The sequence below is a fragment of the Uranotaenia lowii genome, chromosome 1, assembly GCF_029784155.1.
Source record: "Uranotaenia lowii strain MFRU-FL chromosome 1, ASM2978415v1, whole genome shotgun sequence".
In the NCBI taxonomy this organism is placed as follows: Eukaryota; Metazoa; Arthropoda; class Insecta; order Diptera; family Culicidae; genus Uranotaenia; species Uranotaenia lowii.
The window spans coordinates 123897085-123911382 of NC_073691.1; the positions used below are offsets into that span (position 1 = coordinate 123897085).

Sequence of the window (14298 nt, forward strand, 5' to 3'; positions counted from 1 at the left end):
GGTTACAAGCTTCAATGCTTCAAAATCTCAACGTTGATCGGCTTTATACCCTATATATGTATTAAATTTATTTTCTAATCCTTTTTATGGTTTTCAGGTTTCTCATGTATATGATGAAATCTGTGAAAAAAGCTAGGCACAATTTTTCCGATGGTTTTGTTAACGTGCCACTATTAAGCCTACCCCTTTTCTGATACCTGATACCTGTCACAATATTCGAGACTCGTGGCCGAATAGATTAACCGTTGATTTGGACAAAGAAATTGAAAGTTCTAACGGAATTTTATATTCCTCCAGGCCACGGGACATCCATTTGCGGTTGGTTGGTGTTATGATCTTGGGCATATTGACGGATCACGTAAATCCAAGTGCCTGCCAGAGATTACAAGAAAACAAATTCTCGACGGATCCGTGAAAGGAGACTTATTGACTATTAAGAAAACTCATTTTTATTTATTCAACTTTTTTTTTATTTCTACAGGGTCACGAAAGTCACGAAATTAACGAATTTTTCGTTATCACATCATGTTAAACTTAAAGAATCACGTATATTTTATTTTTTGTTCATTATGCACCGATTCTTACAGGAGCGCGTTTCCATATTTATTCCATAGCATCTACGTGAAAATCATAAAATCGATAAAAATTATGTAGTTTTTCACGTAGCCATTACGTACACATTATTTTGCGTGTATTGGTCGTATTGCGTAAATTTTCAATCAGAATTCTTGCAATGTTTGCTAGCACCTATCTCTGTAAGCAGTTTTTTTATCATAAAAGCTACAAAGACGGAAGTTCGAGATTATCTGATTCATACTCAGGGATGAAAGTGTCAGTGACAAACACATTAAATTGTTTAGAAAATATCTCTACTGGATTTTTCACATCAACTAAGATTTTGCATCATATCGATTCTACTCGTGTCTTCTAGAACGCCCGGGTAGTAACTTCTTTACATACTAACTACGTGGACGTTACTGGCTCGTGAATTTCACGTAAAGTCTAATTGGATGGCTTAAAATACGCTTGAAGTATTTTTTCTCAAGCATGTATTGATAAATTCTTATTAGAACAGATGTATGTATCCGTTAGGATACTTACACAGGATAATTTCATTCATTTAAGGTGGACAGATTTCATTGGCCAGTTTTTTTTAAAGTAAATTAGGTCATCCGAACAATTTCGAACATGCGTAAACGTCATCACGCAGCTGTATTTTAATGAACGAACTCAAATCGAGCTCACTCCTTTCCTCATTGGAAAGTTGCGAACCGAATGTTACACTAGAACTAGAGGAAAAATAAACTAGCAATATCAAACTCGAACGTTGATCTAAATCTTTTGATTGAATTATTTCAACCAAGATAAAACCCCACAGAGCGAACCATAACGTCTATAACGAATTCCACCATTCCGCATTTGATTCTCCATCACAGTCATTGAAATACATCCAGCATCTGCAAAGAGCTCATCCACTAGCACCAAAACTATCGTATAAAGTTTATTCCCCCAGGAGAGATAAAGATTTAATTCATCCAACTGTTCTTTCGTTGGTTCAATTTGTTACACTCAATTCACTTTAGCTCCAATTATGTGGCATTTTTCTGCTGGTTGTTGGCTTTCGTTTTGCCAATCGGTCATCGGCCATCGGAACCTCGAAGTTAAATGGAAGATGATGGTGCATGGGGAGATTTATGAGAACCGCAGCAGTTTGAATTGATTTAACGCGTAGGAGGGTGCAGGCAAATCTGACTGACCGGTCACGGATTTAGGTCCCTTGAAATGAATTAGAACGCGATCGATTCGCATTGTTTGGGCAAACATGTTAGCTTTTGTCCTGAGATAAGTAGGATTTGGAAAAATGTGCTCAGCGATTGCATTCAAAGATTAAACATTGTAGGTATTTGATTTGTAAAGATCCTTTGAAACACATGGGGAAGAAAAATTAAGATAATTTGGAAATGAGGTATTTTCATGTTTCAGACCTACAAATTAACACATGTTTCATTCCAATTGTATCTTTTAATTTTAGATTTGGTTATTACTGGATTTATTATCTGAGAACATTAAACGATCCTCAAATAATCTAGTCTTGAGAGAGATACAGAAATTCAATTAATGAATAAAAAATTTGACTTTTTGAACTTCATTCATTCAAATTGCAAAATCTCACATACGACCAAACACTTAATTTTACCGAAAGGTATCTGAGAGTTTCTTGAAAACTAAAACAAATACTTCTCAGGATTCTCTGGATGGGGAAATTCCAAATTCTGGACAGAAACTTCGAGTTCTATAGAATGTTTGCTATGGATGAGAAAACAATCTAATACATTTCCGTTAAAGGTAAACACGAAAAAATTGGGATAATGGATGTTTGCTTCCTTTTTTTCCTAAATTCTTAATAAATCTATCTTCTATATATATAAAAATGGATTTCTGTCTGTCTATCTGTTCCCTATAGACTCGGAAACTACAGAACCGATTTGCGTGAAACTTGGCAGGTATTGGAGGCAGGGGAAGGTTCCTATTATGGTTTGAGACCCTTCCCTTTCTCTTGGAGGGGGAGGGGGGAGGGGGGAGAGGCCCCCCAAACAAAAGACAACTGTATGCATAACTCGAGAACTAATCAAGCAAATGTTATCAAATTTGGCATGGGATGGTATTTGGGTACGAGGAATGTTTCAATATTAGGTGGGGAGAAAGGAAGGAGGGATACCTTACAATTCTCCACATAACTCGAGATCTGATCAAGATATTGGAACCAAATTCGGTATTCGGTTATTCGGTATTGGAACACAAGAAATGTTTCAATGGTCATTTTGGACCTCTCCCTTTTTCAGTGGGGATATAAACAGGAAGAGGGGGGGGGGCTAATATAAATTTTTATTGTATAACTTGAGAACTATTCGAGCAAACAGAACCAAATTTGGCTTAAAGGAGTATTTGAGTACGAGAAAGGTTGATAACCTTCTCTCCTTTTTATGGAGAGATTGAAAGGGGGGAGGGGCTTTAAGTTTTCCAGCCTTAGTAGAAAACTTATAAATCATATGGGTCTAAATTTGGCATGGAAGGTATTTGAATACGAGATAAGTTTTCAGACATTTTCATAACCCCCTCTTCATTCGAGTCGAAGCTCTTGGCAAGTGCGGTCGTGCTTTTAAATCTTTGCTAGTTCGCGAAACAATAGTACACCGTAGTGCCGATTACCGGATAAGTTCGGTTTGTGTTTACCGGGACCGGTTAGCTAGAATGCTAATCCAGTGCAGACATTTTTTCCCCATCCAACAATAGTGGGGTTTTATTTTGTGCTGTGAAATAGTGAACACTTTTTTCCATCTCGGTGGTTTTTTTTTTGGCAAGTGCTGTTGCGGAGAACAAAGGAGGTTTATATACTATCTACGTACCACGTGGTGACTTTGAAGGTCATCACCGCATATCGGCTGGATCGTTGTGCCGATGCAAAAACTTGTGAGGGACGGCCACAAAACGAAGCCGCTGGATTTATCACAACTGGAAGATCAAAATCAGCAGAATAAAAAAAAGTTTGTTTTTCTTTTTTCCCTTTTTTTCCTTTCTGATCTCGTTTCTATTTGAATATTTTTTCACTTTTATTTCTTAACTAAGATAATTGTACTTCGTTCATATTTAAATACGGAAGACATTGCTGTCCCCGTAATTGAATATGAACGAAGCCGGGGGATTAGTCCCACCGGTCTTTGGTGATGATGGGCGAGTCATCCACGGAAATGTTGGGCGCCTGAATGATCTGATTGTTCCGGAGAAAATGGTTTCAGAAGAGGAACCGGGTCATTCCGGCGCTAATGATATTCCAGTGGATGATTCACCGCAGTCATCCACAAAAACTCGTGTGGCCCCCCGGGTTCGGGTTTATCCGGAAAATCCATCTTTCTCTGGTCCGTGGGTGATTTTCTTTCGGCCCAAGCCGAATGGAAAAGTTTTGAATGTTGTGCAGATTACAAAGGATCTGGTGAGATGGCCCTCTGTGACCAATATCACAAAGATTACGCCGAACAAATTGCGGGTTATGGTAACTAGTTTGCAGGCTGCTAACGAGATTGCTGCCAGCAAACATTTTATTTTAGAGTACCGGGTCTACATTCCGTCTCAAAACGTAGAGATTGAGGGCGTGATCACGGACATGAGTCTGTCGGAAGAATACATTAAGACCAATGGGGTTGGAAAGTTCAAGAGCCTCGATACGACTTCGGTCAAAATCCTGGATTGCCGCCAACTCAGAACTTCCAGCTCTGTTAATGGTATTAAAAAGTATTCTCCGTCAGCTTCATTCTGTGTTACCTTTGAAGGTACCGCCCTCCCTCACTACGTCTTGATTGACGGAATGTTGAGGTTACCGGTTCGACTTTTTGTACCACGTCCGATGAATTGTACCAATTGTAAGACGCTAGGACATACAGCATCACATTGTGGCAATAAATCACGCTGCTCTGGTTGCAGACAAACTCATGAGGAGGGAGCTTGTCAAGCTACTGAAGAAAAATGCATTTATTGTGGAGGCCCCCCTCATGAAATATCTACTTGTCAAGCTTTCAACAATCGCTGGGAGAAACAAAGGCGTTCTCTACAAGAACGTTCAAAACGTTCTTACGCTGCAATTCTTAAGAGCGCCTCCCCACCGGCCCAATCCAACAACGTGTTTGCTGCGCTGCCAATTGATGTAGGTGATACCGACTCAGCTGATGAAGGGCGACCATTTGTCATGATTGAGAACTCCAGAAAGCGTGCTAAAGCATCCTCCTCAAAGATAAAGAGAAAAGGCTCTCCGGTTATATCTCCATTCAACTTTATAAACAGATCGACTGTAATAGAAAAAGAAACACAAGTTCCTCCGGGATTTCGTGCAACAATTTCACCTCCAAATGACCCAACAATCGCAGGATCATCGAAAGCCTCAACATCCAAGATAGTTTCATCAACACCAACTATTCAATCGGGACTCTTTAAGTTGTCTGATATTTTGAACGGAATATTTTCGTGTTTTGATGTTTCTGAGTCCGTAAGAAGCATTGTTACCTCAATGCTGCCTATTGTAAAGACACTTTTTCAGCAATTGCTGCAAACTTGGCCCCTCCTTTCAGTGTTTATCTCTCTCGATGGCTAATTCAACAGAAGCCAGAGATATCACTGTTTTACAGTGGAATTGTCGTAGTCTTTTGCCTAAAATGGATTCTCTCAATTATTTGCTTCATAAATCTGGTTGTGATATTTTTGCGTTGTCCGAAACTTGGCTCTCTTCACAATCTAACATCTCATTCCACGACTTCAATATTATCCGTTTGGATCGGGACGATTCTTATGGAGGGGTGCTTTTGGGGATCAATAAACACCACTCCTTTTATAGTATCCCCCTTCCTTTGTCAGGAGGGATTGAGGCTGTTGCTTGTCATACAACTATAAGAGGTAAGGACTTATGTGTTGTCAGTTTGTACTGGCCTCAGAGGGTTGCAGTGGATCGAAGTCACCTAGAGAACCTTTGTTCAGTTTTGCCTGAACCAAGGTTGATCCTGGGGGATTTCAATTCGCATGGAACTGTCTGGGGAGAACAAGTTGACGACAGTCGTTCTACTTTTATCTATGACATTTGTGACAGTTTTAATCTAACAATTTTAAACACGGGTGAAAAAACAAGGGTCCCTAAACCTCCGGCAAGACAAAGTGCTATTGATCTCTCGCTCTGCTCAAATTCACTATCATTGGATTGCCAATGGAAGATAATATTGGATCCCAATGGTAGTGATCATTTGCCTATCGAAATTACAATCACCAATGGGGTCAACACTTCAAATCCAGTAAATTTGACATACGATCTTACGAGACACATCGATTGGAAAAAATATTCGGAAGCGATAATAACAGCCATGGATTCTGTCGACTTTCTACCTCCCTTGGAGGAATATAACTTTCTTGCAGGTGCGATTTACGATTGTGCTGTTCGCTCTCAAACGAAGCCCATACCAAGTTCATCTGTTCGCCGAAGGCCTCCCAATCCATGGTGGGACAACCAGTGCTTTGAGCTTTATATGAATAAATCGAACGCGTTCAAATCCTTCCGCAAAGACGGCTCCATCGACAGTTTTAATGCTTATGTTTCCCTCGAAAATCAATTTAAAAAATTGATCAAGGTGAAGAAGAAGGCGTATTGGCGAAATTTTGTGGGAGGTTTGTCACGCGAAACTTCCCTAAGTACCTTATGGAAGGTGGCAAGAACTATGCGCAATCGATCATCAACTAATGAAAGTGAAGAACATTCACATGGATGGATCTTCAAGTTTGCAAGAAAAATTTGTCCAGATTCCACACCGGCGCAAAAAATTATTCGTGAAGTGCCATCTAATAGATGCGATCTTGATTCCAAATTTTCTATGGTAGAATTCTCTCTTGCCCTCCTCTCTTGCAACAATTCAGCTCCGGGAATTGATAAAATCAAATTTGACTTGTTGAAAAATCTTCCCGATGCCGCAAAATTTCGCTTATTAAATTTATTCAATCAATTATTGGAACACAACATTGTTCCCCAAGAGTGGAGACAAGTGAGAGTCATTGCTATCCAAAAGCCCGGAAAACCAGCGTCTGACCCCAATTCGTATCGTCCAATAGCGATGTTGTCTTGTATACGCAAATTGATGGAGAAAATGATTTTGTTTCGTTTGGATAAATGGGTAGAAGCAAATGGCCTCCTTTCAGATACTCAATTTGGGTTTCGAAGGGGAAAAGGGACAAACGATTGTCTTGCTTTGCTGTCTTCAGAGATACAAATGGCGTACGCAAAACGTGAGCAAATGGCTTCAGTGTTTCTAGACATAAAGGGAGCTTTTGATGCAGTTTCAATAGAGGTGTTGTCAGACAAGTTGCACTCCCGGGGTCTACCTCCACTATTGAACAACATCTTATACAGCTTGCTTTGTGAGAAACATTTGAACTTTGCTCATGGAGATATTGCAGTTAGGAGAACCTCTCACATGGGCCTCCCTCAGGGTTCATGTTTGAGTCCACTTTTGTACAACTTTTACGTGAGTGACATCGACAGTTGTCTCTCTGAAGGCTACACTCTAAGACAACTTGCAGATGACGGCGTGGTGTCTGTCACAGGATCTACTGAGCCTCATCTGCACAGACCATTACAAGATACTTTAGACAGATTGTCTTCCTGGGCTTTGGGGCTTGGGATTGAGTTTTCTCCACAGAAAACGGAGATGGTTGTTTTCTCTGAGAAACGTAGACCTGCTCAACCTAAACTTCAACTCCTAGGCAGAACGATCACTCAATCGAGGTGTTTCAAGTATCTTGGGGTTTGGTTTGATTCCAAGTGTACCTGGAGGGCCCATATTGAGTATCTGAAAGGAAAATGCCAACAAAGAATAAATTTTCTCCGATCAATCACTGGTACTTGGTGGGGAGCCCATCCAGAAGATCTTATAAAACTGTACCGAACAACTATTCTTTCAGTGATGGAATATGGTAGCTTCTGTTTCCAGTCAGCTGTCAAAACTCACCTCATCAAACTCGAGCGAATACAATATCGTTGCTTGCGTATCGCTTTGGGATGTATGCCCTCAACGCATACCATGAGTCTTGAAGTTTTGGCAGGAATACTCCCTTTGAAAGATCGATTCAATCTACTATCACTTCGGTTCCTCGTTAGGTGTGAGGTCATGAACCCATTGGTGATTGTAAATTTCGAAAGGTTACTTGAACAAAATGTTCAAACAAAATTTATGTCTATATATCATGTATTTATATCCATGGAGGTAAATCCTTCCTCGTACTATCCATCTCGTGTTTGCAACCCAGATTACGGAAATTCTTCTGTCCAGTTTGACTTGTCTATGCAGCAGGAAATTCGTGGAATTTTGGAAACGCATCGCCCACTTTTAATTCCGAGAATTTTTTATGCTAAATATAGGCACGTCCATGCTGATAAATTGTACTTTACCGATGGGTCACTCATAGATGAATCAACGGGATTTGGAGTGTTCAACGAAATCTCAAACGCCTCTTACAATCTTCAGTCACCGTGTTCTGTATATATTGCAGAGTTAGCAGCTATTCATTGGGCTTTGGACAGCATCGCCTCAAGATCAGTTGAACACTATTATATTGTAACGGATAGTCTCAGCTCTATTGAAGCAATCCGTTCATTAAGACCGGGAAAGCACTCACCGTACTTCCTTGAGAAAATACGAGTTCTTTTGAGTGCTTTATCAAGAAGTTGCTTTTCCATCACCTTTGTTTGGGTCCCTTCACATTGTTCGATTATGGGCAATGAGAAGGCTGACTCTCTGGCAAAGGTCGGTGCTACGGAAGGCGACACGTATCAGCGTGAAATTGTCTTCGACGAGTTTTACTTCCTGGTTCGGAGAAACTCTCTTGCCAACTGGCAGCGCAAATGGGACGAGGATGAGTTGGGTCGGTGGCTGCACTCGATTATCCCAAGGGTAAGCCTTAAACCCTGGTTTAATAGATTGGACCTGAGTCGAGATTTTATTCGTATATTTTCTCGTCTCATGTCCAATCATTATTCCTTAGACGCGGTACTCTATCGTATTAATCTTGCTGGCAGCAATCTATGTGGCTGTGGCAAAGGTTACCATGACATAGAGCATATTGTTTGGTCGTGTGAGGACCATCTTGTCGCCAGAACGAATTTTATTGACTCCCTTAGGGCCCGAGGAAAGCCACCCAACGTTCCAGTGAGGGATGTATTGGCCGTGATGGACTTGGACTACATGTTCGAAATATACCTTTTCCTTAAAACTATTGACCTCCGACATGATTCTCTTTATTTTCATGTTTCCCTTTCTATCTTTCTTTTTTCTATGAAAAAGTGATAAGTTAAGCAATCCATTGTAAAAAAACAGAAAAAGGAGTTTGGCTCCTTAAAACCTAAAGGTACGAGCCGTTTCAAATAAAGAAGTTACAAAAAAAAAAAATAACCCCCTCTTCTCACTGTGGGGAAATTTTAAGGTGCGAGGGTGCTCTCACGCCATTTTTTACATCATTCGAGAACTTATCCAGCAAATGGAAACGAATTTCTCTTGGTAGGTTATTTGAGTAGTTACGAGAAATGTTTCTATGAATATTTGGTACTTCTGCCTCCTTCCAGTGGATGAAAGGAAGGAGAGAAAGGGGCTCCGTTACAATTTTTCGCATAACTCGAGAATCAATCGAGCAAATGGAAACAAATTTGACATAGGAGAGCATTTGGATACGATGAATGATTATATGCTTATTCGAGACTCCTTTCTAATTCAATTGAGGATAAAGTTAGGGAAGAGGGGATCTCACATCTCACATCAAATTGTTTTGCATAAACCAAGAACTTATTAAACAAATGGAACCAAACATGACATGGGAAATCATTAGGGTACAAGAAATGGTTCCATGATTATTTGTAACATCTTTTTTTCCAGTGAGTACATAGGAAATGTGGAGGGGGTCCAATACAATTTTCTTGGTGCAAGAGTAATCAGGGAGGGGTATGTTAGTATGTTTACAAGATATGTTTCTATGGAATTTTACAGACCCTTCTGTCTTGCAGTGTGGAGAGGGGAGGAGGGGATTACATATAAATGTTGATGTATTGCTCAAAACTTAACAAAATAACAATATAGCCAGTTTAATATGAGAGTTTTTGAATACGAAAAAATGGGATCCTTACCTCCTTCCAGCATTTGCGGATGGGAAGGGGAAATGGGGAAAACAAGCTTTTTGGCATAAACCGAGCTTTTATGATAAACAACATTTAAATAGTTTCATCAAATTTCATTTATTTTTGGAAGGTGTTGCAACGCACACCGGGTCAGCTAGTTCTTAATAAAAAGTGTGTGATGTGTGATTTTGCCCTTTCCCAAATCTCTAACTCTTCAGTTTCATTATGGAGGATAATTTATAGTACAATTCAAAATGTTGATGTTTGCTAAGAGCAAGTTCACTCGTGTTGGGAAAAAGTGGTAGAAATTTTGACACTTTTAGCATATTTTGAAAACTTTACCATGCAAAAACATTTTCAAGATCTTCGGCCTTCCATTTTTGTTACATCCCGTATTCTATTTTCGCATGCTGTGATGCAAGAATAAATAGCAATATTTTTATCACACACGACTGAAATAGAAACAGTGCTGTAAAAAAAATACAACGCCCATAGATATTGAAAACGTTTAGAGCAAGTTCACTGGTGTTGGGAAAAAGTGGTAGAAATTTTGACATTTTGAAAATTTGACCATGCAAAAATGTTTTCAAGATCTTTGAGCGTTCTATTTTTTACACCACTGTTTCTATTTCAGCCGTATGTGACACAAATATTGCTATTTTTGCATCACAGCATGCGAAAATACAACACTTGTTGTAGAAAAACTTGAAGGCCACAGATCTTGAAAATGTTTTTGCATGGCAAAATTTTCGAAATGTGCAAAAAGTGACAAAATTTCTACCACTTTTTCCCACCATCTTTTATGATAAACAACATTTAAATAGTTTCTTCAGATTTCATTTATTTTTAGAAGGTGTTGCAACGCACACCGGGTCAGCTAGTTCTTAATAAAAAGTCGGGAAAATCAAATCTTGGTTGAATTGCTGTATCAAATATCCCAAATATTCTAACATAAAAATTTACATTGGGCTGATTTTCTTTTCAACTTAGTACAACAACTTAATTTAAGACTAACAAAACGGAAATTTCCGTTTAAAACCTTTTTTTTGCGAAAACTTTTAACGCTCGATAAAAATTCGAATAGATGAGCTGAACCAGTCTATTTAATGTGCATTACGCACATCAGCGTTGCTTTGTTTCGATATCCTTCCCCAGGGGTGCCATATGATAATCAATCCAAATGTTTACAAAACGCATCATGTGTGATTATGCCTGTGCAGGCTGGCCAAGTCCTCCGAAGCGATGCCGTCGGTCCACCTGACTGCCCCAGCCGGGGAAACAACGCAACGTCCCACTTGGCTCGCTTTCTCGCTCACACTCGCTCACCGACTGACTGGCCCGCGTACACGCTCGTGTCGAATGACCAAGTGTCGGTTTTATCCATACACACATCCCCCTCCTGTCCTATCAAAATGTAAAAGAATTATTACAAAAAAAAAGTTGTTCGATATACAACAATAGGACCATAAAGTACCTTCAAGCACAAGAAAGATCAGCAAGAAAAAATTTAGAAAATTTACACTTTATAGGCTAATTGGGCCACAATGGTCTTAAGCCTTGTCTCCCAACGACTGTTTACATTTTTTATTGTTTTTGTTGACGTTTAATGAACTCAAAACTTGGTTGACGTAATCTATAAAACTATGATAAAATGTTATGATTACACATTTACACTCTGTATTACAATGATATGAATTGGGAAATCCTTTTTTTTTTTAAACTCCGAGAGGGGAAAAATTATTAACGAATATCTTGATATTTTGGCAAATTTTGCTTGTGTTATTTGAGATTTAACCATTTTATGAAATTTATAATTTATTTTTCGTTCCGAATTCTCACTTTCTTTGCATCAACAATAACTTACCTTTATTGACTCGCTCTCAAGACTCAATACAATATTGATCATCTTAAATAACATTATTTACTTGTTTTTCAATTTCAAGTTGTTCTATCAGGCTTCCAAGCTATTTTAACAATTCGCATGACTTAAATTCGTCACACTGCTCCTGCAATCCTCTCTTTTTCTTTTTTAAATTTTCAAGTTGTCCTTCCAATTCAACTGGAATTCAAAACATTGTATCCAAATAGTTATCTCGACTTGCATTATTATTCACATTCATCCCAAGCTGTCTCTTCACCTCGCTTGGCTATAATATCTATGAAATACCAAAGCTGATCTCTCAACACCAGTTTAAAGTTGTCTTCTTGGACTCGCTTGGAATTCGTATCATCTGTGCCGTTCAGTTGTGTTCCCAACAAACTTGATAATTCTAAATAATTTGTGTAAGCTGTTCCTCGACTTCCATTTTTGTTCATTCCTATCTAAAGCTTACTTTTCAATCTGCTTTGTGTAGATTCCGAAACTACCCTTACGATACGTTTTAAGATTTAAAGTTGTTATCCGAATTCATATGAAATTTGAACAATCTGTTCAAACTGTTCTCTCGACACGCTTCATATTTTTTTCTTATCTCAAGCTATTATATCAACACGTTCAGGCCTTTTCAATGCGCTTATAAGATTTCAAGCTGTGCTATTAATTCACTTTAGTTGAAATTCCACGCTGTCTCCTCAACTCTTTTCAATAGTTTTTTTTTACCTTGTTTCAAAATTACTTCAATTTCCTTGCGTTTCCATCCTCTCCTAGATGTCCTTTTAATTCATTTCACGAGCATTTTCCTTAAATTTTCCTAACAAATTGTTCTAAGATGTTTTTTTTTCAAGCTGTCCTTTCAACTCTCTTATTGGTGTTTTATTTTCATTTATTTCAAGCTGTCCTCTTAACCCACTTGAACACCAAGCTGTCCTCTCAACTCGCTTATTGGTGTTATTTTATTTTAAATGTATTTCGAGTTGTCCTCTCAACACGTTTGATCTTTATTTTATCAATACATTTAGGCAATCCTGTAAACTTGCTTATTGGTGTTATTATTTTGAAATGTATTTCAAGCTGTTCTATCAACACGTTTGATCTTTATTTAATATATAAGCTTAGGCTGTCCTCTCAACTCGCCTTTCAATTTCAAGCTGTCCTCTGAACCCGCTTGATCACCAAGCTGTCCTCTCAACTCGCTTACTGGTGTTATTTTTAAATTTATTTCAAGCTGCCTTCTCAACCCGCTTGTTCACCAAGCTGTCCTCTCAACTCGCTTATTGGTGTATTTTTTTTAAATTTATTTCAAGCTGTCCTCTCAACCCGCTTGATCACCAAGCTGTCCTCTCAACTCGCTTATTGGTGAATTTTTTTAAATTTATTTCAAGCTGTCCTCTCAACCCGCTTGATCACCAAGCTGTCCTCTCAACTCGCTTATTGGTGTTATTTTCAAATGAATTTCAAGCTGTCCTCTCAACTCGCTTGTTTTTTTTATCAATAAGTTCAGGCTGTCCTCTCAACTCGCCTTCCAATTTCAAGCTGTCCTCTCAACCCGCTTGAAATTGTGAACATAACCATGCTGTCCTTACGACTTGCTTACTATTTCATTTTCATTCTTATTTCGGCACTTTTTCATAAAAACTTTTAGCTCATTTGCAAAAACACTAGTTATCTATCACATAACGCACTATGTATTCTTTTATCCACTTTGCACGAAATAGCTTCCGAAAATCATTCGACTGTGTTACTTTTTTAACTCGAACTACCCATTTTTAGCAGTTCTTTTGCAATGGGCAATTCAGAAAGTGTCTGATTTTAAATCAACTGTGATGAAAATTTGTTCACCGTGAATCGTTGATCGCTTTTGTTTACTTTCCTTAATTCGACTTTATGATAATTTCTCGTTTAATTAAGTTCACGAGAAATCACCTGTCACGGTCGCCAAATGTGCAGGCTGGCCAAGTCCTCCGAAGCGATGCCGTCGGTCCACCTGACTGCCCCAGCCGGGGAAACAACGCAACGTCCCACTTGGCTCGCTTTCTCGCTCACACTCGCTCACCGACTGACTGGCCCGCGTACACGCTCGTGTCGAATGACCAAGTGTCGGTTTTATCCATACACACATCCCCCTCCTGTCCTATCAAAATGTAAAAGAATTATTACAAAAAAAAAGTTGTTCGATATACAACAATAGGACCATAAAGTACCTTCAAGCACAAGAAAGATCAGCTAGAAAAAATTTAGAAAATTTACACTTTATAGGCTAATTGGGCCACAATGGTCTTAAGCCTTGTCTCCCAACGACTGTTTACATTTTTTATTGTTTTTGTTGACGTTTAATGAACTCAAAACTTGGTTGACGTAATCTATAAAACTATGATAAAATGTTATGATTACACATTTACACTCTGTATTACAATGATATGAATTGGGAAATCCTTTTTTTTTTTAAACTCCGAGAGGGGAAAAATTATTAACGAATATCTTGATATTTTGGCAAATTTTGCTTGTGTTATTTGAGATTTAACCATTTTATGAAATTTATAATTTATTTTTCGTTCCGAATTCTCACTTTCTTTGCATCAACAATAACTTACCTTTATTGACTCGCTCTCAAGACTCAATACAATATTGATCATCTTAAATAACATTATTTACTTGTTTTTCAATTTCAAGTTGTTCTATCAGGCTTCCAAGCTATTTTAACAATTCGCATGACTTAAATTCGTCACAC

At 38.5% G+C, this 14298-nt stretch overlaps 1 protein-coding gene across 2 annotated transcripts in view; it reads right to left on the minus strand.

Moving 5' to 3' along the window:
• The window catches only part of LOC129739725 (aminopeptidase N), a 56728-nt gene that overhangs the window by 13250 nt on the left and 29180 nt on the right, over positions 1–14298 (minus strand). The gene's annotated exons all lie outside the window — the stretch shown is intronic.